Genomic DNA, 21,410 nt, shown 5'->3' on the forward strand with positions numbered 1-21,410 from the left:
ACCAATAAAATACGACAGTGTTACCCCTTATATTTTATTTGACAAAGACAACAGTGTTACCCCTTATGTTTTTTTTCATGACCAATAAAAAAACAACAGTGTTACCCCTTATGTTTTTTTTCATGACGACCAATAAAAAACAAGTGTTACCCCTTATGGTTTTTTTCATGACGACCAAAAAAAAACAACAGTATTACCCTTTATGTTTTTTTTCATGACGACCAATAAAAAACAACAGTGTTAGCCCTTATGTTTTTTTTCATGACGACCAATAAAAAACAACAGTGTTCCCCCTTATGGTTTTTTTCATGACGACCGAAGAAAAACGACAATGTTATCCCTTATGTTTCATTTGATAAAAACGACACAGTGTTACCCCCTATGTTTTAACTGATAAATATCGACAATGTTACCCCTCATGTTTCATTTGATAAAAACGAGTGTTACCCCTTGTGTTTTTTTTCATGACGACCAATAAAAAACGACAATTATGTTTTATATAATTGACTTATGTTTTTTTCATGACGAACAATGAAAAACAACAGTGTTATCCCTTATGTTTTTTGTCATGACGACCAATGAAAAAACAACAGTTACCCCTTATATTTTATTTGACAAAGACAACAGTGTTACCCTTTATGTTTTTTTTCATGACGAACAATAAAAAACAACAGTGTTACCCCTTATGTTTTTTTTCATGACGACCAATAAAAAACAACAGTGTCACCCCTCATGTTTCATTTGATAAAAACGACAATGTTACCCCTTATGTTTTTTTCATGACGAGCAAAGAAAAACAACAGTGTTACCCCTTATATTTTATTTGACAAAGACAACAGTGTTACCCTTTGTTTTTTTTCATGACGAACAATAAAAAACAAGTGTTACCCCTTATGTTTTTTTTCATGACGACCAATAAAAAACAAGTGTTACCCATTGTTTTTTTTCATGACGACCAAAAAAAAACCACAGTATTACCCTTTATGTTTTTTTTCATGACGACCAATAAAAAACAACAGTGTTAGCCCTTATGTTTTTTTTCATGACGACCAATAAAAAACAACAGTGTTCCCCCTTATGGTTTTTTTCATGACGACCGAAGAAAAACGACAATGTTATCCCTTATGTTTCATTTGATAAAAACGACACAGTGTTACCCCCTATGTTTTAACTGATAAATATCGACAGTGTTACCCCTTATGTTTTTTTCATGACGACCGATAAAAAACGGTCTAACCCCTTATGTTTCATTTGATAAGAAAAACAACAGTGTCACCCTCTATGTTTTATTTGATAAATATCGACAGAGTTACCCCTCATGTTTTTTTCATGTTGACCAATAAATAACGACAGTGGTACCCCTGTCAACGTTTCTGCAGTGTTAACCTCCGAACTTATCAATGCACCATCAAGACACCACTTTCACTTCCCACTGATATTTGTATTTTAATTATGTCTGAGGTTATATATGCAATAGACATGATAGCATTACGTCTAAAATTAAAGATATTGTGTTTTCCACAGAAATTGAGCCACGGTCTCCAGTGGGTCAGGCAGAGTGCACTCCACTGCACCACTGAGGCGATGACAATACACAATAATCAATCATCAATAGGGTTACCACTTATGTTTTTTTTCATGACGACCAATAAAAAACGACAGTGTTACCCCTTATGTTTTTTTCATGACGACCAATAAAAAACAACAGTGTTACCACTTATGTTTTTTTTCATGACGACCGATAAAAAACAACACTGTAACCCCTTATGTTTTTTTTCATGACGACCAATAAAAAACGACAGTGTTACCCCTTATGTTTTTTTCATGACGACCAATGAAAAAACAACAGTGTTACCCCTTATATTTTATTTGACAAAGACAACAGTGTTACCCTTTATGGTTTTTTTCATGACGAACAATAAAAAACAACAGTGTTACCCCTTATGTTTTTTTTCATGACGACCAATAAAAAACAAGTGTTACCCATTATTTATTTTTTCATGACGACCAATAAAAAACAAGTGTTACCCATCATGTTTTTTTTCATGACGACCAAAAAAAAACAACAGTATTACCCTTTATGTTTTTTTTCATGACGACCAATAAAAAACAAGTGTTACCCCTTATGGTTTTTTTCATGACGACCGAAGAAAAACGACAATGTTATCCCTTATGTTTCATATGATAAAAACGACACAGTGTTACCCCCTATGTTTTAACTGATAAATATCGACAGTGTTACCCCTTATGTTTTTTTCATGACGACCGATAAAAAACGGTCTAACCCCTTATGTTTCATTTGATAAGAAAAACAACAGTGTTACCCCTCATGTTTCATTTGATAAAAGCAACAGTGTTACCCCTTGTGGTTTTTTTCATGACGACCAAAGAAAAACAACAGTGTCACCCTCTATGTTTTATTTGATAAATATCGACAGAGTTACCCCTCATGTTTTTTCCATGTTGACCAATAAATAACGACAGTGGTACCCCTGTCAACGTTTTTGCAGTGTTAACCTCCGAACTTATCAATGCACCATCAAGACACCACTTTCACTTCCCACTGATATTTGTATTTTAATTATGTCTGAGGTTATATATGCAATAGACATGATAGCATTACGTCTAAAATTAAAGATATTGTGTTTTCCACAGAAATTGAGCCACGGTCTCCAGTGGGTTAGGCAGAGTGCACTCCACTGCACCACTGAGGCGATGACAATACACAATAATCAATCATCAATAGGGTTACCACTTATGTTTTTTTTCATGACGACCAATAAAAAACGACGGTGTGACCCCTTATGTTTTTTTCATGACGACCAATAAAAAACAACAGTGTTACCACTTATGTTTTTTTTCATGACGACCGATAAAAAACAACACTGTTACCCCTTATGTTTTTTTTCATGACGACCAATAAAAAACGACAGTGTGTTTTTTTTCATGACGACCAATAAAAAACAACAGTGTTACCCCTTATGTTTTTTTTTCATGACGACCAAAGAAAAACAACAGTGTTACCCCCTATGTTTTATTTGATAAATATCGACAGTGTTACCCCTTATGTTTATTTCATGACGGCCGATAACAAACGACAGTGGAACCCCTGTCAACGTTTTTGCAGGGATCCGAACCTGAGCTGTATAGAGTGTTAACCTCCGAACTTATCAATGCACCATCAAGACACCGGATATAGTCATCACAAAGGTTATACTTAACTTTATTATTCGCATGAAATAGAGATAATAGTCTTCCAACAGAGGACATCAACTGGACTTGAACCCCGGTCTCCAGGGGGTTAGCTCCCAGCTCTCTCCACTTCCCACTGAGATTAATACGCTAATTATGTCTGAGGTTATGACAATAGACAATAGATATGTGCAATAGACATGATAGCATTTCGTTTTAAATTAAAGATAATGTGTTCTCCACAGAAATTGAGCCACAATCTCCAGTGGGTTAGGCAGAGTGCACTCCACTGCACCACTGAGGCGATGACAATACACAATAATCAATCATCAATAAAGAGGATATACATGACATTAAAATGTATGTGTGTATTTATATTATTTCCCTATGTTCATGTTTCATGACGACCAATAAAAAAACGACAGTGTTACCCCTTTTGATTTTTCATGACGACCAATAAAAAACAACAGTGTTACCCCTTATGTTTTTTTTCATGACGACCAAAAAAAAATGACAGTGTCACCCCTCATGTTTCATTTGATAAAAACAACAGTGTTACCCCTTGTGTTTTTTTTCATGACGACCAAAGAAAAACAACAGTGTTACCCCCTATGTTTTTTTTCATGACGACCAAAGAAAAACAACAGTGTTACCCCCTATGTTTTATTTGATAAATATCGACAGTGTTACCCCTTATGTGTATTTCATGACGGCCGATAAAAAACAACAGTAGTACCCCTGTCAACGTTTTTGCAGGGATCCGAACCTGAGCTGTATAGAGTGTTAACCTCCGAACTTATCAATGCACCATCAAGACACTGGATATAGACATCACAAAGGTTATACTTAACTTTATTATTATCATGAAATAGAGATAATAGTCTTCCAACAGAGGACATCAACCGGACTTGAACCCCGGTCTCCAGGGGGTTAGCTCACAGCTCTCTCCACTTCCCACTGAGATTAATACGATAATTAAGACTGAGGTTATGACAATAGACAATAGATATGTGCAATAGACATGATAGCATTTCGTTTTAAATTAAAGATAATGTGTTTTCCACAGAATTTGAGCCACAATCTCCAGTGGGTTAGGCAGAGTGCACTCCACTGCACCACTGAGGCGATGACAATACACAATAATCAATCATCAATAAAGAGGATATACATGACATTAAAATGTGTGTATTTATATTATTTCCCTATGTTCATGTTTCATGACGACCAATAAAAAAACGACAGTGTTACCCCTTTAGATTTTTCATGACGACCAATAAAAAATGACAGTGTTACCCCTTATGGTTTTTTTCATGACGACCAAAAAAAAATGACAGTGTCACCCCTCATGTTTCATTTGATAAAAACGACAGTGTTACCCCTTGTGTTTTTTTTCATGACGACCAAAGAAAAACAAGTGTAACCCCCGATGTTTTATTTGATAAATATCGACAGTGTGACCCCTTTTGTTTTTTTCATGACGACCAATAAAAAACAACAGTGTTGCCCCTTATGTTTCTTTTCATGACGACCAATAAAAAACAACAGTGTTCCCACCTGCAGGACTTCATTATTCCGTTTCGTCCTCCTCGACCCCTCCGTCCATCAACAGCGTGTCTTCTTTCAATCCCCGTTTATCCATATCCAAAGCCGAAACTCATTGCAAACATTTTGTTCATCCGTTTGTCCGAGGAAATACAACACCAGCAACTCTCACGACCAGTGGCGGTGGGTCAATAGGGGGCGCTAGGGCGCCGCCCCTCCGTGAAATATTCACTTGAATATATCTGTTTAACTATTATATAAACTATTATCATTACGAAATCAATCAAAAAAACTACATAGCGTTTGTCCTCGATTAATTGTGTGACATGCTTGTCACTGCCAGCAACCATTTAAATGCGTCTGAACGTCAATGATTTGGGCTAGGCTAGTTATTGGTCATTCGAAATAAAGCCCTCCTCCAAGTCAGGAGCGCCGGCCAATGTAAGCTCACTAACTTTTTGCTGTCTATCAAGCAGAGACAGCTTTTCATTGGCGCACCAGTGTTCGCCCTCGGGTCGCACCAGTGTGCGCCCCAGGCCAATGGTATCGCTTTTCTTTTTTGTTATCACCATATGACTGGACAATTCAGCGAATCGATCAAATAGGCTACCTCCCTCAGCAGCATTCGCGCACCACAACTACATGTAGAGGGGAGATAGATCGCTAACTAGCAGAGAGTTGTAAGCACTTTTCCACCCTTTTCAGTGGAGGAATTGGACTCCCCAAGCAATGTTATACTTAAAAGGTCTTTCGGCCTGTAGCATATAAACAAAATGAAGCAACTGTCCCATATTTCTAACTGCATTTGAAGTATACATTGAGACTCACAAAAAATGGACGCTATAGGACAGTGATCATGATTTGTCTCAATATCAGAATAACAACAATGGGTTAAATAGCAATGGCTGGTGGAATGGCCATGAAGTAGGTCTGTATATGCAGTGTAAGCTTGTCCAGGCCCTGCAAGTCAGGATGTAGGCTATGAATCTGAATGAAAAGTAGGTAAATAGGTAGTGGCCATCCCCAAAATGCAACCTCAGACCCCCTGTCTATTACTTTGCCCCACCAACATGTTTGATCGCCACCCGCCACTGGTGACCAGTCACTCTGCGCGGTTTATCTTCTTCCAAAGCCGAAGCTACAGGCCTCCTGGTATCCATGTTATAAAATCACAACACTCACCCTAATACCAACCCTGTAGCCGAACCCAAACCAAACAGTTCACTCTAAAGGTCTAACCTGACGCTAGATTAACCAAGCGCGGCCCGGGTTATGTGCTGCAGTTTATCAGCGCTGCACTCAAGGGTTCAAGCCCCGCCAAGAAGACACTCCATGGCAGCCAAATTAAATATTGCAAACGGTGTCATGTGAATTGTAATGTCAATCATAAACTGCGTTCAAATCACAGACCCCCCCCTCCCAGCTGCCCGGTTGAGAGTTGGTTATCAGTTCTCGAGACATTGGTTCAATCCCCACAGACGACTTTCTCCGAAGGAATCCCATTTTAGAAACGGAACGATCTCCTGTGATTGTATTGTCAATTATAATTTATGTTACAATTCACGTCCCATGCGAGACACCTCTGAAACCACATTTCCATGGGGATTATAACCCATGCCTCCTGAAGCAGGAACCCTTATCTCTCTGTTCTGCACCACCGAGCCAACCAATAGGAAGAGCTCTGAAGTTTCACTTGACGCTACAATTAACACATCATCATTCTTTGTGTTCCCAAAGTTTACAAAGAGAGCACTCCTGGTAGGACTTGAACCCATGTCTGCAGCGGAGACACAGTGCAGCTCTCTCGGACCGACCACCGAGACAGGGATATTAATACGGTTGGAGTTTATAATTAACATTGAAGTACACATGAAATTGTTTGTAATTTCCAAGGAAACGTTTTTGGCGGGACTTGAACTGAGGTCTGCAGTGCTGATAAACAGCAGCTTAGCTCACAGGACCAGCGCGTCTGAGACACGGTTGGGGAAACCATTGATATAAACTGCAGCTACCTCCAACCCACCGACGAGACAGCGGCAACGGCCAGGGCGGAGGTTTCAGTTGACCTTATAATCCCTGTGACATCATTTACTGTGGGTCATTATGTTTCCAGGGACAGCCTCTTGGTTGGACTTGAACCCAGATCTGCAGTGACTGAAGCTCTCTCTCAGCATGACCGTCCAGAGACCCGACATGTGGTAGGAGGTTATAATGTACATCACCCCGAACCCTACAGCACGACCCATAGATACCCCTAAACTCAACCTGGGAACCGAAAACCAAACCATCAAACCCCAATAATAAACCCTAACCCCAACCCCGGAACTAAAAATGAAACCCTCAAACCAAACATATTGGAACATTTTACATTCTGATTCAGGTTTCATAATCTGTTAATAAACAGTTCAATATGACAGGGAAAAACTGTCCAGCCAGGGAACTCCTTAACCCCATAAAAGCAGCTATGAATTCTCTGCAGAAATATAGTCTGTAAATATCGTGCACGCACTCTTAACGAATCCAAGGAAACACGGGGAACAAGGATTATAACAATTCATTTTATTGATTTTTTTTTCCAGACAGACACATCAATTTCTGGACCACAGTAGAGGATGGAAACCTTTCACAAACATTTTTGTCGTTATTATTGTTATTATTATTTTTTGAAAATACAAATATAAAATTAGACTTTCCACATTTGAAATATGAGACCCCCATATCCACTTCCAGTATATTTTAATAACGGCGTGAGATCGTTGCTTGGGTCCCCTGGGAGATGCTTCCAGGGGCCACTCTCGCCATAAAAAGTTGCTTGACATAATAATAATAATAATCCAAATGAAATAAAAGGGGGGTGAGTTGTTGAGATGGACAAGGCAAATCAGGAGCCCACTGAGGAGAGCTGTGAGGGGGCTCACAGCAGGGGGCGACAACACACACAGACACACAGACACACACACACACACACACACACCGGGTAATGACTGTTGATCACCGACCCGCCGCCTTGGCGAGCCGCCACGAGGGCGGAGCCACACGGTGTGTACCCGCTCGGACCGTGACGACCGGGTGAAGTGTGTGCGTGTGTGTGCGCGTGTGTGTGTGCGTATGCGTGTTTGTGTGCGTGAAACATAAACGGTTGAGGTCCTTTATTTCTTTTTTAAGAGTGATGACCACGGGGTGGACGGTGCACTGTTGGGATGAGGGTGGAGGTGGTGGAGGAGGCTGGGAGTAGGCATGGTGGTGGAGGAGGCTGGGAGTAGGCATGGTGGTGGAGGAGGCTGGGAGTAGGCATGGTGGTGGAGGATGGGGGGAGTAGGCATGGTGGTGGAGGAGGCTGGGAGTAGGCATGGTGGTGGAGGAGGCTGGGAGTAGGCATGGTGGTGGAGGAGGCTGGGATGACTATTCTGCTTGGATGGACATAAAGAAGTCTTTTCGGATACACCTTGAAACAAGAGCTCAGGCTTCAGTTGTGGTACAATATCGGATGGGTTTTGCTGCGAGTTAAGCGCACGTATTATCGTTATTACCTTCTATATTTAATGACTAGCACCAATGTCAACAACATGTTTGCTCTGGGGTTCATTGCTACAAAAGAACCTATAGGCCTCGCCTGTCTGCCTGTCTGCCTGTCTGCCTGTCTGCCTGTCTGCCTGTCTGTCTGTCTGTCTGTCTGCCTGTCTGCCTGTCTGCCTGTCTCGGTCGTTCATCAGAACAGATGAAAACCTTTGTCAGCTTGCATTGGTTGAGAGTCTGTTTTCTGAAGGCAGATACAAGTGCAATATGATGCAACATGGAGGGGTTTTGGTTTGAGGAGGGGGCCCCCTGTCTGTTTTAGGGGTACACTGTAAGGCCGAGAACTAAGGGCCGGGCACTTGCCTAAGATTCAAGTTTAAGTGGATTAAGTGGTGGGCTGCGCCCGTCCGCCCGCCCGGCCGTACCTCCTCTTCTGATAACGTCATTAGACCGCCTACACCCTCCTCTAAATGGATAAACTAGCCTAGTAAGATGTATCACATTCATTAGCTGTGTGTCACGGTCAACACAAAACACGATTACTGCCACGGTGCCATGCTACCTTAAAGACCGCGCTACCGCACAACGGAAACAAAAACAGAAACCATTCATCAATAGAAAAGATGGAATGGAAAAACCATTACGTGACATCCAGATTCTCCAACTTTTGTTTTTGTTATATTTATGAGGCATTGTCATTAATCTATCTCAGTCATCTCTAGTATTTCTATGCTACATGAAACTGAAAATGAAGGTGAAGGAGCTACACTAGGATTTGTGTGATTATATTACAGCCTCTTACTCGATAATACAATTTAACGATAAACCAGTGAAGGGATAAGGCAAAAGCTGAACAAGACAAAGTTTCTAACAGAAAGTTAAAATAAAACACTCTCAATAACTCTCAAAACTGTGGATGATATACGTACATCTATATATTTAGTTAAAGATTTTGTTATAAATAAAACAGACATTTGTATTTAGCATTGTAATTACCTTACTTATTTCTCTAAAACTATGAATAGTATTGATGACGTTCGATGTACGTTTTCATGACATTTGAACAGTTTTTGGTAGTTGTCATGTTTTTTATAAACAGTTTATTAAAGTAATGAATTTCAGTACATGAAAAGTTTTCCTTTCATTCATTTATTGCTTTTCTGCGTAAGTGCTAACCTAATTTTAATACATTTTCCTAACTAACAAATTAACATTTCATTGTGGATGAGGTTTGAGTTGAATACAGTATCAACATATCTTTTGAATGAATTAAAGGGATATTTGCCAAACATTTAAACAAGTATATCTATTTAACACACACATAGCAACAACGACGGTCGGTTTGTTTTCCCCGCACCATGGGCGGACTAACGTTTTCTGGCCCCAAGGTGAAATGCCCTACGGGGCCCCAATGATGCTAACTGCCTGAACGGCTAACAGTGGAAAACTGAAACAATGCACAATCCCGACTTCTGAACTCCAGTTAATAAAAGCTGTGCCAATAGCTTTGCGCTATCCTGAAACCAAAACAGCGTCCGTTGTGCTCGAGGAACGCCAGCCAGGGTTAGCTGTGTAGCAAATTGTTTTAATTCTGTTGATTTGATTAACCGCTAATTAGTCGAGGCACGTGAACCGTGACATCCACTGAAGCGAAGGAGTCGGGACACCCTCCTCGGAACAGTGGAAGGGGCCGCTGCCGTCAACACAGGCTTCTGATGCTGTTGTTTTTATTAGCTATATTTACCTAAGAATTAGCATTTTAACCAAATACAATAAAAGGCTCCCGCTGTGAACCTCTTGGCCCGCAGTCGCCCAGTGGGCATGCCGCCCTCCAGCCTCCTCTCTGGGGGACATTAGGGCTGAGATCTCTCTGGCGTCTCGCTGCTGCAGGGTTGGGGCCACTTTTATGACACCATAATAGCATCAGATTTTATTGTCACTCAATTTTCGACGGCACCCGTTTTATATGCCTAATGCTTGTATGATTCGCCCCCCGCTCTTCAGTGCTGTCCCCTGTGTCTGCGGAGATGTTATGTTCAAGTCAAACTTGGTAAAAACCCTCCAATAATCAGCCTGAATAAAGACTGAGCCATACGATGGTAAAACGACAGCAAATGTTTGTGTTTGTCATGAAAAAGGCGGTTTGCGTTATGGTAATGGCCTCCATTAGTCTTACGACGTCTGCGACTCTTTATGAATAATGTCTACAACTGAAATAAAATGTTGTTTCCAAGGAGCTAATATTAACATATCTTCATAGTAATAAAAGCAAAAAACCCAGATTAAAATAGTTTAGTGAGTAGAGATGAGTGTCAAAGATGACTTTAACATTACTATTACTGATAGCGATGCTTTTATTATCTATCAACGGTATTGATAACTGCTATTGAACACTATAACTAATGTGATCATTCTGGGTCTGTGAGAACTTGTTAAAAAAATAAAAATGTTCTTTAATGCTACCTTCTTATTTGTTTTTTGATAATTATAGCTTGTGTCCCCAGTAAATTAAACAAATATATATTTTGCATATCTAGCGTTAGCTTTTAAGGTAGTATGGCACACCCTTAGGAAAACATTCGAGGGTGGGCATCCAAATAATGCCTTTTGTTCCGGTCCATCTTTACAGCCACAGTCTCCATCCATGAGTACTTTGGTTGATTGGAAACCATTGGGAGATCGTGCGGAAACTCGCGTAGTTCAGAGAAAAAACCTACTTCTAGCAAATTAGCTTTTTTTGTGGTTATTTTGTTGCTAGTATTAAACATGACCCATAGGGGAACTTCTATCTACTACTGCAGTAAATATGATACTATTAAGACACACACGACACCCAGGGTGATGACAGGGGACAGGGAACAGCCAGCCGGGCAATCAAAGGTGAGAGGAACGAGGTAGCACTCGGCACTCTGTTTACAAGGTGATGCGACTTCTTTACACGCCATGAAGAACAAAAAACATTCGTTTTTTTTGGGGTGATGTGGAATGGAAAGAGGGAAATAAATAGATGTGCAGTACAATTTAATAGTATATTACAATTATTAATATTAACCACAAAGTATCAATAATCAGTTTGATTAAAATTGAAATCAGCAAAGAAGCATCTCTTTCTTTTTTTTATAGTTTTGTATTTCTTTTCTTTTTTTTACATTTGAACATTACAAGGGTAATTTCTTATTTAAATTATTACTTGATCACACCTTTATATCACTGACTGTAAAAGCATCCAGCATATTATTATTATTATTATTAAATCTTTTTTTTACCTGGTTTTTCGGAACAAAAGAGCAAGTAAGACAAAACTGGGTAAAATTGAACAACAGATACATATGCAACAGGTAGCGTATTGGAGTACATACCATTCATTTCACCAACATGTTTAAAAAAAACCCACTGCACCCTGGAGCATATTATTAAAAGTCCCTCGATGGTTCGATCGAAAACCAGTACCAACATATTGTGTAGAAATTAGCAACTTAGAAACAGCAAAAAGAATCAGTGTCTTGTATTGGTTTTGTATAAATATCTTAGATGGGTCGTACACATAATGGAATTTAAAGGCATTACCTCAATACACTGCTATATATCACGCACTAGTTAACACACTATTTACCCACCTCAAAGCTCTGGAGAGCATGTCTTGTTCAGAGTAAACTACCCCAAATCCTCGGTGACATACCCATAGCAAAGGACCGTTGTAAAAAGCCAACATATACATGTGCAAATAGAAATTGGCCTGTACTTTACTACTCACAGTGCAATGATTACCCACTTGAACTTTCAATGTCTCGGTACGTCTCCGCGCAAGAATAAATTAATCAATTTCCGCGCTAGAATAAGTTAATCCTGCCAATGATTCCACAGCTGTACTCACAGGTCTTGAGGTATGGTATCAAAATGGTTCCTAATTCATTCAGAAGGAAGTGAGGGAGAGATCGCCGGGGAAAGGCCCTAGCACGCAGCCCGGGAGTTGTGTCCAGCAGGAACAAACGATAACATGGGACAAACAAACCGCGTTCTCCCTCCAGAGTATAAAAGGATGCAGAGAGCACGGTGAAACGCCTGCTGCTTCAAGTTCAAATCGTCATAACTACAGGCCGTATTTACCAGGAAGCACGCGCCGAATTCTACCGTGCGCTTAAACCTTTTGAGAGGGCAGCTTCCCAGTTTACTGGCGGGTTTACGTGGTGTGTGCGCGGTTCTTTTACTTTGTGTAACAAACTGCGAAGATTACCTAACTGCAAGGAGGAGAATAGAATGTAGAACATTAACTCAAAAAGTAATTTGCTGGACGGTTTTCGCTATCTACACGTTCTAATGGAGGAGGTAGCCAAAAACGATTATAAATAGGCTGTATTCTTCTGCTCGGAAAATATTGCTGAAAGGATTGATGTAAAATGGAACAAAGAATTATGGCCATTTGTTCTTACATCCCTCTCACGTGATAGAAAATGTGGAAGAGAGAATCCTCTTTTTTAATAGACAATGTCACGTTCATTGTCAAAGATGTGCACAAATAAATAATCGAAACATATTTGACGAGAGTATACGTGTGAAATATAGTAGGCTATAGGTACGTTTTTGGATGGTTAAAACACATACAATTTATATACTATGAATCGTAACAAATACCAAAGGAACAAATGTAATAAAACGAACAAAAACGTAAACCTATTTTAAACGGCCACAACACAGTTCAGCAAAACAACCTTGTGGCAGCTAATTTGAACAAACACATTTTTCACATCACTCCGGCGCTCTGACTAACGACCATCTTTACCCGATGTCCTAACGACATCGGACGCTTATCGGACGCCATTTTGCGTTGTACGCAGAATTGTGCACACATACGGGTGGATCAGCAGTGCTTTTATCGGACACGCGAACGCTGTAGCGGCTCGGCAAACTGTTGAGTAAATACGGCCCAAGGAACGGTGTGCTTTGGATTCAATCTTTTTTTTTTTTCATCTTTGAAATTATATCTTTAACAGTGAGACCAAAGATGCCAGCGAGGAACCTTCTCGTCGTCAAAACTGCGCTTGCTTTGCTTTACTCACCATTTGAAAATTTGCTGGTATGACACTTGTAAAATTATTCAGCAGAGTATATACACAGAGCTTGTGTTCTGTCGCACTGGCTTCCGTTTTCCAGCAGTAGGACGATAATTGTTTACGGATTTTTCTTTTTTTTTTTCTATTCACACGCTATAACATTTTCTTTGACACACCATCACAAAAATATGCTATTCTCTCATTAAGTTGGTTATATGCAGTGACTGGAATAATATGTACAGCTACATTTCTTTTCTTCAAGTTTGAATTCACAATGTAGTTATATGAAATTTGTTATAGCATATATATATATTTTCTAATCAACAAAACAACACTTATAAAAAAGGACCATAAAAATATTGGAGTCCTCTTTGTATTGCCCGAAAATAGGTAATTATGGTTAACAATGAGACGTCACAAGAATTAAAACCGCTACTTAGAATTATGACTAAGAGACCCTCTGCAATTTCATTGAATTTCATTGAATTTAAAATTAAATAATTTTCAGTCTTTTCACTCTCAATTGGCTTTTTGTGCATAGACACAACATTTCTCCAATTATTATTTTTTTTCCTTGCTAGAATCGATACAAAAGTGAAGACATGACTTTGCAAATATTCTTGGCTGTAACTCCCACCCCTCCGAATTCAAACAAAACCCATTTCCACAAGTATACTATCAGGTCAAAGGAAATGACACGAGAAACGATAGATCAACTGAAACGACTCTCTATCAACAGGTCCGAACAGAAGGGAGGAAGGAGGTGAGTGAAGTCGATTGGAAACATACCGAACCAGGTGAGCTTCTAGAGGTCTATAGTACAGCAGCTGTTCCTTTTTTTCTGAGATGACTAACTTTTTTTTTTCTTTTCTTTTCGTTTCTTCGTACGGTCTGGGGCTCCCCGGGGTCTTCCGGTGGGAGGGGTGGGGGTGGGGGGGGGGGGGATTGGGGGTGGGGTTGTGGCAGGGCCGAGGTGTTGGTGGCCCCCGAACATACAGCCAACTACACACCTCAGCTCGTCTTCCTCACCACACCAGACACGCTCTGCCGACAAAACAGACACACAATTAGGACCCGGATCAGGTTGAATCCCTGAATAAAAACAAAACATGACGAAAGGTTTTTTTGAAATAGAAAAAAGGAAAATGTTTAGTTTTTTAAGTTTTGAGAAATGGTGGTTTGATTGAGTCTCATGGTTCTCATTCTCAAACTAACACATGAGAACCATGAGACTCAATTAAAACACGATTACATCACAACAAAGGGGGGCAGGCCAAACAGCGGATTATTGGTTATATTTCTTTGTTCTTGAACTAGAACTATGAGGGTGGGAAGATGGAACGATAGAAGTTTATAAAGAATAAAGTATTAAAGACCAAACACCATCACTAACGAGCAAGGCTAGTTCTCAGGTCAAGCTCCGCCTATCAGCTGACCGACGCGGCCCAATCAGACGCCAGCCTCCACACGCTCCGGCTGGGCTCTGTGTGTCACCTTCCCCAGGGGTCCAGAGATCAGCCGGACCGCTGGACCCCTGGGGGGGTTCTAGGTGCTCCTGCCCGTCACGTTGTGGAACGCTGTACTCGACAGCCTGAAGCAGGGCACCGCTACGAGAGCGCGACCGCACCGCGACACTCAAGCGTGTGACCGTTACATGCACTGCATGGATACGTCCACGACACGGGTGACTTCTGACAGACGTACGCAGAGACAGGTGCCTGCATCCTAGGTAACCGCCGCGGTACGCTCCAGTGATTTATTTGCAGTAGAGCAGACTTGTTAAACTAACTGAGGAAGATTGCCAGTAATCTTCCACGTTTTAGCGCAGATATTTGAACGTCAAATATCAAGGGCACTGTCTGCTATGTCTCTCTTAATGTTTCCATAAGTCGGGCAATTTCCCTGGAGTACACAAATAAAGTACATTAGCGTGTACATAGTGTGCGCGTCTTCCACGCACACCAGCTTGCAGCTAAAAGTAGAATTAGTCAAAAGTTAATTAAACAAGGAAGGCATGGAAATGAAATTAAAGGCGTAGAAGAAGAAGGACTAAATGTTGACCACTTTAAATGTAAATGATTTCCGTACATTTGTAATGTGGGTTAGCTTTGCACAGACTTGACGCTCGTTAGTATAAAAGCTACGACATATTTTTTTGTATTATATTTATCATAATAACACATCATGTTAGTGACGCAGCTTGTACGTGTGGCTTGAATTTTAATAAAGTAAGTATGGAAATCGGTCCGACTAGAAAGATGACCTGGGTGCCAACCGGTTAAGACTGACCGAACCGGTTCAGAAGGCATCGGGCTTGGATGAGCCCGACCAGATAGAACTGGGCTCGGGGACTGGGCTCAGGGACTGGGCTCGGGGACTGGGGGGGTCCCAGAGTAGGGACCGTATCTCCGTCCTACGCCAGCGTCTCGTTTAAACTGAAGAGTCCGGTTTAATTAATGTCCTGAATAGCTTAGTGCTGGGTGTTAAGTAGGAAACACTGGCAATGTTTAGCATATTATCGGCACATTATTTGCATATTAAGAAGGGGAGCAAAACCTCTTGCACCCAAAGCAGTCAGCGGACATGCACATAGAAACACATGTTAGTACCAGGTAATGTTAATACCAGGTAATGTTAACACCAGGTAATGTTAAAGCCAGGTAATGTTAACGCCAGGTAATGTAAATACCAGGTAATGTTAACGCCAAGTAATGTTAACACCAGGTAATGTAATTACCAGGTAATGTTAACGCCAGGTAATGTTAACACCAGGTAATGTTAACACCAGGTAAGGTTAACGCCAGGTAATGTTAACACCAGGTAATGTTAAAGCCAGGTAATGTTAACACCAGGTAATGTTAACACCAGGTAATGTAATTACCAGGTACTGTTAACGCCAGGTAATGTTAACGCCAGGTACTGTTAACACCAGGTACTGTTAACACCAGGTACTGTTAAAGGGGTGATATTATGCCACCAGGTGTGAGCGTGATTAGCCATTACATGTGTTTTAGTGACATCATAAGTGGGCGTGTCCACCTGGACGTACGCTGGATGAGCAGTCTACCTGCCTGACCAGTGGACTGTAGCGAATCCCGCTCATCTATCCATCAGGCGGGCACGCCCCCGCTTGTAATGTGTGAGTGACTGAAACACGGGGAGAGGCCGATTCATCAAAGGGCTTGTAATGGCTAATCACACTCACAGCCGGTGGCATAACATCAGCCCTTTAACACTGCGTGTGTTTGACTCGCCGCACGCACACGGTGAAGGCATTCGAGTCAACGGGGAGGAGAGGCTCTTCAGGAGGTAAACAGGATGCGTTAAAGGAGGATGAGGGGTCTGCAGAAGGCAGCGCTGATATTGGGAGTGTGTGCGGTAGTTAAATGAATGAAATACCTCTGGTGCGACCGAGCGGCGGCTCAGTGATATCCGTTTGTGAAAGCTGTCGCAATCAACGGGCCCTAAAAGTGTAAAGGTTAGTAAGGGGTCAGTAACATCCAGAGGAATCCTGTTAGTGCACATCATCATCACTTTGAACCAGGCCGGCATGAATGGGTACTTTGTATCGATGCCACCGGTCGAGTTAAGGCGTCAGAGCGTTGTTTGAAGACATGTGGTTCAATGTGTTTCGGTAAGTGTCTTTAGATATGCGTGTTCGGATCCCTGAACTACAGGAATCCGATAATACTCTGTTATTCGAATTAAACCAATTAGACCCAATGTTTCCGCTTTGCTGTGGCCTCGTGTGATACCCATTCATGCCCGCGCAGTCGTCATCATTTCAATTCAGACGAAGCAGAGTTTCCCGACAGCTGTTGTTATGATCCTGTTGTTCTTTCTCTGTGTGATCAATAATATGTTTATGTAGGTCAGTGATCAGACGTTCCGCTGAAGGGAGACAGGAACACCCGACACAAAACTACCCACAGGTTTGAATGGTTTGCTATCAGTCCACCTAAACAGAATTATAATCAGTTGAAGGTTTTCAAAAACAGATATAAACAAAAGCGATTCACCCGAACCTCGTCTTTGTCCAGAGATTAATATATTGTCCATGAATGAGGTGATAAGGATATTTGGTAACCGATGTGGTGATATATTGTAAAGGCCTTTATCAGGAGACGCTTTTATAAAACGCGGCGTACAGAACTTATCGATTGACCTCAGATCCTGGAAGGGTTACGGGGTCGGAAGTCAGGGGTCAGAGGTCAGGGGTCAAAGGTCAAGGGGCGTCATGCTTAGGGACATTTTCATGAACGTTCAGATGAGACATTCTTCAAAGCTACTGTACTCCGGGTCCCAGAGGGAAAAATAAAATAGTTTTGGACGGACGCCTGTGGGAGACATGAATTATGAGGTAGGAACGATAGGACAGAAGAGATGCCAAGTACATGCTAAGTGCATGCTAAGTACATGCTAATTACATGCTAAGTACATGCTAAACACATGCTAAGTACATGCCAATTAGGACAGAGCGTGTGAGAAGCGTGTTGAAGGAACCCTTCAGATCACAAACAGCAATCGATGTGCATCGTTTGTGTGAATCATTTAGACGTCGTTCTTGTCGATAATTGCGGAAAAAACGAAATGTGTCATGGAAATGAAAATCAAAAGAAATTGTGTCACATGCTGCAAACGATTGAATCTAAGGTGATGAGCTGTCAGGTATAAAAATGACAAACAAGAAATGAAGGCATGAATACGAAGTAAAGCAATCAGTGGTTTGATAGGGAGGGGAAGGAGTAGAGATGGAGGCTCAGGGGGAAGGCACAGGCCTGCTCTAATCTAAAACCATCTCGCACAAGGAGAACATCACCATCCACAGACAGACAGACAGACAGACGGGAGCGGCAGGGAGCAGCAGATAGGTGAATGGTGTCGGTTTCTCATAAACGCTTGTGTTATTTACAGAGCAATGCTGTCTATTACCGGCGTTTCGTTTTCCAGCGAATGGGTGAGCCCTCCATTAGACGCCACGGAGTCGGCCATCTTTTACCGACAAAGGGTAATGGAATGTCCGATACGATACGCAGTGACGTGTCGCATCGTTTGTGTTGCTTACCCTCGGCGCGGTTTGTACATGATTGGCTGCTGTTATGCGCGCTGGGACTGTTCTGTGCTATGAGCGGCGTTTCTAATAACGTCGTTTTAAAAGGACGTTTGTGTTGATTAAACCATGAAAACATGCGGGTGAGATGAAGCGTGTTTTTGATCTGGAGTGGGCTGTTGTCAACAGCTGTACGTCGGAACCCTTCCTGCCTTTGATTTACATATCAAGCACAGGCTTTGATCCTGAGAGAGGGACGGTGCACCCAGAGACGTGTCACTGAGGAGCCACTAGGGGCAGTAGGGAGCAACCAGGGACAGTGAGGGCTGGGGCGAGGGCCGGACAAACTCTGTGCGGCTCCACTCTTGGGTGGAATCCGTTCAACCATCCGGTGCTGAACAGGGACACTAAAGCAGTCCATGTCACTTTGCAAACGTGTAGAAGAATGCAACAGATTGGGAGTAAATACATTGAGCGGAAATACATTCCCTCCTTTCTATGCCGCGCGAGAGAATGTTTGAGCGCAGACGATTCATTCCAGAAGTGTGTTCTTCTAGAAGAGTGTTTAGTTTTTTTCCTCTAATAACCCCCGGCTGATGGCCACAGTCTTCCACATAATGCAGCGGCAATTAAAGTACAGCTGGAAACGCAGAGTGAACAGAATCTGCAACAAAGAGCTCGGCTGGCAGCGCTGCACGCGGGGGGTGATTGCGGTCGATGACGAGGATCGCGGATTACACAGGAGCTGGCAGCACGAGTTTTGCTGTTTTTCACGAATGTCGCAATGAGAGTAAAACAGCGACAACGGCGAATCCGCCAGAGATGCAGAGGAAGCCGCTGCAGCTGCCAATCCATCCCAGGTCTGGGCTGCCGCGGTGGGGGTGTGGGGGGGTGGGGGGCAGGCTAGGAGCGCCAGGCTAACCACGTCCGCTCTCCCATCGCCTCGGGGGGGGGGGGGAGGCAGAGACGGGAGTCGGCAGCAAAGCTATTATTGACATCTAAGTCGAGTTTCAAGCTTTATCACGTCGGGCCAGATTGAAGGTTTCCTTTTCTCCCGGCTGGTCGGGGCAGTGGCTCAGCGCCGGGCCTCCTCCTTCGCGGGAACTTTAATTTGAGCCACAGGGTCTGATAACAGAAAGAGATGAGTCCTTTGGTCTTTCATTCTCCCCCGCCCCAGGATGTGGCGGGAGATGACCTCCCCTCCAAGGGCAGAACGGCCGTCAGGGAGAGTAAGTGGCCCCCCCCGAAACCGCGAGCCCCTCTTCAGCCGAGAGGACCCACCGCCTGACCGGGGCGACCTGGGACCGGGAAGGCCGTGTAAACACCGATCTTCGTGGAGATTAGCGTTTTGACTTTCGGAAAATGTTTTTGTGAACGGCTTCCCGAAAAAAACCTCGGAAACTGCAGCCTGACTGGAACCGTTAATATTTGCCCAGAAATGACTAATTCAATAGCTGTTTGTTGTATTTAGTCATGGCTACATCTGCATGCAATTAGTCTGGTGGTTGGTGGGCCAATCAATCATCGAAGCTGTGCCAATCTGTGCATGCTAAGCTATCTGCTGCTGTAGCATGTAGCAGGCTGCTAGCATGACTTCATGAGACAGAGGGGATGAGAGTGGTGGTGACAGGATGGTGAAGAAGAGGAGGGTGGAGAGAGAGAGAGCGTTTTTAAGCAATGATCCCTGACTCTTTTTAATCGTGTCACTGCATTATTAGAGCGGAGTATCTCTGTTCTTATAGTCTCGTGCTTCTGTTTCTGCACACTGAGCAGCTGTCGGTGGCTCCGCTGTTCCAGAGATTTTCTGCGCGTCGCAGAAACACACTCAGGCTCTGGCGTCGGCTGCCGGTGGGACGGGGCTCAGCGTGAATCCTAACCGAGCCCATCGGCGCATTGCAGCCGGGACGGGGGGACGTACACGCTCACGCAGTCCGTGGGACCGTCGCGCGCGACAGAAAAACAACACAGCGACCCCCCGCAGCCAAAGACCTCGAACCCTTCCTTTGAATCATCTCGGATGCTACGGATTCTGCTGTTTAACGTCGAGACATATCAGCTCAGAAATGAGCAAACAGAGAGCAACGTCGCTTGCGCCGTTGCTATCCTCTCTGTGATTCGTTTAGCTGGAATAAGCCCCGCCCAGTGTCTGAAATGCCTCAGAAATGTCAACAGTATGTATTTGTAATAAGCCGGCTAGTCCTAAACCTACTCACAGTGATGCTGGGGCCGAAGCTGGCTCAGACTCCTAGCCAGTATGTATTCATATTAAGCCGGCTAGTTGTAAGCCTACTCACAGTGATGCTGGGACCGAAGTCGCCTGACTCCTAACCAGTATGTATTCATATTAAGCCGGCTAGTTGTAAGCCTATTCACAGTGATGCTGGGGCCGAAGTCGCCAGACTCCTAGCCAGTATATATTCATATTAAGCCGGCTCGTTCTGAGCCTACTCACATTGACGCTGGGGCTGAAGCCGGATCAGACTTCTGAACAGTATGTATCCATATGAAGCCGGCTAGTTGTAAGCCTACTCACAGTGATGCTGGGGCCGAAGCCGGCTCCAGGCTGGGGGCTGGCGGCGCTGATGTAGTTCCCCACAGCGGACTCCTGGCTGCTGGGTCCGTACAGGTCGGCTACGGGGCCCGGGCTGTTGGCCCCCGGGAACCCACCGGGTCGGGAGGGGTTACCGCCTGGGGAGGGAGGGGGGGGAGGGGAGACGCTCAGGTTCTCTGTAAAGACACACTGCTGAACTACACACTGCTGAACTACACACTGAACTACACACTTTACTACACACTGAACTATACACTGAACTATACACTGGACTACACACTTTACTACACACTGCTGAACTACACACTGAGCTACACACTGCTGAACTACACACTGAACTACACACTTTACTACACACTGAACTACACACTTTACTACACACTGAACTACACACTGAACTATACACTGAACTATACACTGGACTATACACTGCTGAACTACACACTGAACTACACACTGAGCTACACACTGCTGAACTACACACTGAGCTACACACTGCTGAACTACA

At 42.9% G+C, this 21,410-nt stretch overlaps 2 long non-coding RNA genes across 2 annotated transcripts; one reads left to right on the forward strand and one right to left on the reverse strand.

Annotated features, from left to right (window-relative positions):
* Nucleotides 1-7,774: 7,774 nt before the first annotated feature.
* Nucleotides 7,775-8,164, forward strand: LOC132461084 (uncharacterized). The gene is made up of 2 exons (XR_009526510.1): nucleotides 7,775-7,928; nucleotides 8,068-8,164. It is a non-coding gene; the product is annotated as an uncharacterized LOC132461084 (long non-coding RNA).
* Nucleotides 8,165-13,152: 4,988 nt separating this feature from the next.
* Nucleotides 13,153-21,038, reverse strand: LOC132461080 (uncharacterized). Its single transcript, XR_009526506.1, has 3 exons — nucleotides 20,885-21,038; nucleotides 16,701-16,765; nucleotides 13,153-14,345 (listed from the first exon to the last, which is right to left on the reverse strand). It is a non-coding gene; the product is annotated as an uncharacterized LOC132461080 (long non-coding RNA).
* Between the last annotated feature and the right edge of the window lie 372 nt (nucleotides 21,039-21,410).

This window comes from Gadus macrocephalus, chromosome 7 (genome assembly GCF_031168955.1).
Source record: "Gadus macrocephalus chromosome 7, ASM3116895v1".
Lineage (NCBI taxonomy): Eukaryota > Metazoa > Chordata > Actinopteri > Gadiformes > Gadidae > Gadus > Gadus macrocephalus.